The following is a 6,222-nucleotide window of genomic DNA, read 5'->3' as shown; positions in this document are numbered from 1 at the left end:
TTTGTCGACTTTCCAAAAGTTTTGCTCTACGAGGAGCGTGGTCATTAAAAAAAAAGAAAAAAAAAGAATGACTTTAATCCGTTAGTTTCGCTCCAGTTGTTCACTTAAGGAAAATATTTCGTGAACCAACTTCTTAATATATCAGTGACTCATCCTTTCTGTATTAGATACTTCGTTCGTTGTAGCTTCCTTTCTCATGTTCATTCAGAAACTTTCACTGAAGGAATAATACTTCGTGAACTGGCAGCGTAATCTATGACTCATTTATCCATGTAAGGTATACGAATCCCATATGAATTTATAATGAAGACGTTACCAAACGACAATAACCCTGTACTTGAAATGCTGGGTCAACACTGACCTAAGGCGGCCACGCGGGTGCGAAAGCCTGTAGTCTGTAGATCGCGGTCCTTCCAACTGGAAATCTACTCATTTAATGATAAATTAGCGGAGCTGGGCGCGTTACCACCGGACAGGTAGTGCATTACCGTCAAATGCGTTACCGAAAATTTTGGGTTGCATTACCGCCAAATGCGTTACCGAAAATTTTGGGTTCCATTACCGTCAAATGCGTTACTGAAAATTTCGGGTTGCATTACCGTCAAATGCGTTACTGGAAATTTCGGGTTGCATTACCGTCAAATGCGTTACTGAAAATTTCGGGTTGCATTACCGTAAAATGCGTTACTGAAGATTTTGGATTGCATTACCGTCAAATGCGTTACTGAAAATTTTGGGTTGCATTACCGTCAAATGCGTTACTGAAGATTTTGGATTGCATTACCGTCAAATGCGTTACTGAAAATTTTGGGTTACATTACCATCAATGCACTACCGATTTTAATTTCCTTTAGACTGATTTTTGCTGAAAAAAATTAAATGGAGAAGTATCTACTTTTTACGAATATTCTCAATAAAATAATACCTAAACTCCAACATTAATATTCCATATTCTGAAACATAAAATAACCAGAGCTGGGCAGTTGCGTTACTGCGTTAGTAACGCACTACCTGTCCGGCGGTAACGCGCCCAGTTCTAAATTAGAAACTAGTTTTATTTAACCCCCAAATCGCCTTTCACTACCCACGGACTTACGATGTAATCTGTATTTAATTCTTCGTTCGCTGTAGCTTCCTATTTCGTCTATTTTCAGAAACTTACGCCCATTTCGCTCAAGTCCCTTTCCTAAGTGTTGTATTCACGGCGCATCTAGCGAGGCAACATGTCGCTATGTTTCAGTTCCCGTTTCACTGAATGGACTCCGTTGAGGCACAAGACCCACAGAAAGCATTCATACGTACATGCGAATAGACACTAACTAAAATACACTTATTCATACAGAAATACGCATTTTACGCATCCAAAAGAGTTGTGGTTGCTGCTGTTCTTGTAGTTTCTGAGAGGAGTGAAGATTACCTCGTTGGGGAAAGAAGGCTAGGGTTGAAGAATGTACACACATTCATACACACACACACACACACAAACACACACACACACACACACACACACACACACACACACACACACACACACACACACACACACACACACACACACACACACACACACACACACACACACACACACTTAGGCAGGAGGTTCTCTCTGATGCAAGAAATGTTGTATGTAATAGCACGATGACAATTCACAATTTCCTTGTTAACTTGTTCAGTACTATGAACAAGACGACGTATTTCAAGAGGCAATCTATGTAGAAGATCAGCAAAGGAGATTACAACACTGAGGCAGGGTAGTCAAACTAGTAGAGTTTTCGGTACCAATGTTTTAAAGTTACACAAATTCATTCTCGGGGCAGAATCAATACATACAATGATCAATGAGTAAATATACAGGAAAGTGTTTTATAAAACGAGCCAAGGAAAAGTCACAAATAGATAATAGAGAATGAGCACGAACTTAGGGGAGGTCAGGGAGGACAAAACCCCTCAGTAAAGACAAATGGTCACTCACGTCGTGGGATGGACAATAGGTCCCCGGGCTATGGGTTGGAAGAATAGATATTATCAACATAGAAATATACAATCATGGCCTTAGAAGAGGGGGGAACTTGAAGATCTTGAAGCTGTTTATTCATGTCAGGGTTGTAGTTCTCCCTTCTTCCAAACCCATGAGTGTATATTTACATGTTGGTAATATCTACTCTTCCAACTCACAGCCTATAAGTTTACCCTTAATCGTAGTAATTGGTTAAACGATCGTAAGGCCAGAATTTCTTTATTCATTGGGTTTACGGGCATCATGGATCTTTCCCCATAGATCGGGGGCGAAAAAATCTACTACACTTTTATTTATATATATTTTTAGCCGGCCATGTCAAGTCGGAGGATTTTTTTTTCAGTTTTGTTTTATTTATACCTTCTCATTGGCCAGGTTCATGAGCACACAAGCTACTGTATGTACCAAGCTTTGCATGTTTTGCTCAAACAGCAGGCCCAGTGTTTTTTTCTTTATTTTATTATTATTATTATTATTATTATTATTATTATTATTATTATTATTATTATTATTATTATTATTATTATTATTATTATTATTATTATTATTATTATTATTTTTATTATTATTATCATTATTATTACATACATACATATACCAAGGCTTTTTCCCCCTTCCAAGGGAGGTAGCCAAAAAGGGAAAGGCATAAAAACACTCCCACCCATTTCATCCCTAAATACACTCCACACCCCTCCCACCCTTCCTCTCATCTGAGCACCTCCTGGATGACGGGTCATCCCTGCACCCTGCCCACCGCCCTGGGTCAGAAGCAGTGTCGCAAGACACAGTACATCCACAGCGAGGCCGCTTCATTTAATCGGCGAACCCCCTCTCCGTCCCCCTTTGCATATAAGGCGAGGACGGGGAGAAATCCCTTCGGGCTGCGTCAAAATTTACTCACACATACTACCCCACCCCCCCACTTCCCCGCCCATTCCTCCTCATGCAGTCACAACATCATCCATATACAACCATTCTCCACTCACCTCTGTCTTCCGTCCTCTCCCTTCCTTCCTCAACAGACATTCCCCTCTTCCCCAAAGCCCCCTTCACCCCATCCATCCACCTCATCCTAGGACGTCCCCTCATGTTCACTCCCTCCACATCTGCCTTCCATACCTCTTTTACTAGTCTTTCTTCACTCATTCTTTCCATGTGTCCAAACCATCCTAATATTCTTTCATCAACCCTATCTCCCAAATCCTTTTTTCACCCTTGTTCTCCTCCTCACCTCCTCATTTCTCACTCTATCTAGCCTAGTAACCCCCACCATACTTCTCAGACACCTCATCTCAAACACATTCAAACTCCTTCTCTCTTCTTCTCTTATGTTCCACGTTTCTGCCCCATACAGTGCTGTTGGCACAATCACTCCTTCATACAGTCTCCTCTTCGCATCCATTTTCCAAATGTCTATTCCTCATTACACTCTTTAAACCACAAAGGCATTTACTCGCTTCTCTCAATCTACATTCTACCTCCACCTTCACTTCACCTTTTCCTGCTACACTTGCACCCAAGTATCTAAAACTATCCACTTCCTCCAGTCGCTCTCCCTTAATGTTCACTTCCAGTCTACTGCCACTTTCACCCCTTGTACATCTCATCACCTTACTTTTACCCACATTTATCTTTAGCTTTCTTCTATCACATACTCTCCCAAACTCTGCCATCAGCTTCCTCAATCCCTCCTCTGACCCTGCCACAAGCGCAGTGTCGTCCGCAAACAACAGCTGGCTCACCTCCCACTTTTCTCCATTTTCTTTAACCATCTCCAATCCCTGACTCACTACCCTAGCATTCACCTCTCGCACCACCCCATCCATGTATAAGTTGAACAGCCAGGGCGACATAACGCATCCTTGACGAAGTCCCCACCTTTACTTCAAACCACTCACTCTCTCCATTTCTAATCCTAACACATGCTCTACTACTCTCATAAAAACTCTTGACAGCTCCCAAAAGCTTTCCTCCTATCCCATAAATCTGCATAACCTCCCACAGTGCCTTTCTGTTATCATTATTGTTATTATTATTATCATTATTATTATCGTTATTATTATTGTTATTATTATTGTTATCATTATTGTTATTATTATTGTTATTATTATAATTGTTATTATTGTTATTAATGTTATTATTATTGTTATCATTATTGTTATTGTTATTATTGTTATCATTAATGTTATTATTAATGTTATTATTAATGTTATTATTGTTATTATTAATGTTATTATTATTATTATTATTATTATTGTTATTAATATTATATTATTATTATTATTATTGTTACTATTATTATCATTATAATTATTATCATTATTATCATTATTATCATTATTATCATTATTATCATTATTATCATTATTATAATTATTATTATTATTATTATTATTATTTATTATTATTATTATTATTATTATTATTATTATTATTATTATTATTATTATTATTATTATTATTATTATTATTATTATTATTATTATTATTATTATTATTATTATTATTATTATTATTATTATTATTATTATTATTATTATTGTTGTTGTTGTTGTTGTTGTTGTTGTTGTTGTTGTTGTTGTTGTTGTTGTTGTTGTTGTTGTTGTTGTTGTTGTTGTTGTTGTTGTTGTTGTTGTTATTATTGTTGTTGTTATTATTATTGTTATTGTTATTGTTATTGTTATTATTATTACTATTGTTATTGTTATTGTTATTGTTATTATTATTGTTATTATTATTATTATTATTATTATTATTATTATTATCACTATTATTATCATTATTATCATTATTGTCATTATTATCATTATTATTATTATTCATCATCATCATCATCATCATCATCATCATCATCATCATCATCATTCATCATCATCATCATCATCATCATCATCATCATCATCATCATCATCATTATCATTATCATCATTATTATTACTATTATTATTACTATTATTATTATTATTATTATTATTATTGTTATTATTACTATTATCATTATTATTACTATTATTATTATTATAATTATTATTATTATTATTATCATTATTATTATCATTATCATTATTTTCTTTTTTTACTTTGATCGTTATACCAGCGCTAGTCGGCAGTTCGGTGGAAATAAAAAAGAGGAATTTCGCCGGTTTTCATCTTATTTTGATTTCGTGTTTTTCAACATCGGCGGGCCTGTAACCTAATGTACAAAAAAGTCTGGCTCAGAGTTATTCTAAATAAAAAAACTTCTAGATGGAAAAATGTTACGTGTGGAGTTCCTCAAGGTTCCGTTCTTGAGCCACTTCTATTCATATTATTCGAATATGTAGATGATATAGACCACGGACTGAATTCTATTGTCTCCGAATTTGCTGATGATGCAAAACTGTACGGAGTGGCAAATAATCACTTAAACCAATTATATATTCAAGAATATTTAGATAAAGTGGTTAATGATATATAACCTAAGCAAATGTAAGGTTATGCACATAGTTGAAAATAAAAATAAGTACGATTACAAGTCATTTGAAAATTCGATAACAAAAGTGGTCAGTGAAAAGGATCTTGGCGTGATTATCAGTAATTATCTCAAAACATATAAGCAGTATATTTCCGCCTCAGAGAAAGCAAATAAGATTTTAGGACTGATTGCCTGATCTTTTGATTTCAAAACTCCAACTGTCAATTAACAAGCTATATAAATTGTTAATTCGTCCAGAATTGGAATATACTCTTTCCGTATGGTCACCGAATCTCAATAGATATATCAACAGATCGGAAAAAGTACAACGGCAAACCACAAAACTGATTCCATATATCAGAAACAAATCATACGAAAATAGACTAAAACATATAAGTCTATTTTCCCTAAAATGCTTTTACTCAGGGGTAATTTGATTCAGGTCTGTAAGATTCTAGAGGGCATTGACAACATCAAAAGTGACGAAATTTTCACACTGAATGCGAATCAGACAAGGAATAATGGACTCAGACTGTCAGGAAGTAGATTTAATTTGGAAGCGGGTAGAAACAACTTCGCCAACCGTGTAATTAATGAATGGAATAAACTTCCTGCAGAAGCAGTGCAATATAGTACAGATCGAAATTATAAGATTAATTTAGAAAAAAAAAAACACCTAAGCAAATTGCTGTGATACTTGCCATATATTTGATTTTGTTTGATCTATTATTATACATTTATCTATTATTAT

The sequence above is a fragment of the Oratosquilla oratoria genome, chromosome 2 (assembly GCF_046742065.1).
Source record: "Oratosquilla oratoria isolate Oo_2021 chromosome 2, ASM4674206v1, whole genome shotgun sequence".
Classification (NCBI taxonomy): Eukaryota; Metazoa; Arthropoda; class Malacostraca; order Stomatopoda; family Squillidae; genus Oratosquilla; species Oratosquilla oratoria.
Note: the sequence above shows the minus strand (reverse complement) of the source record.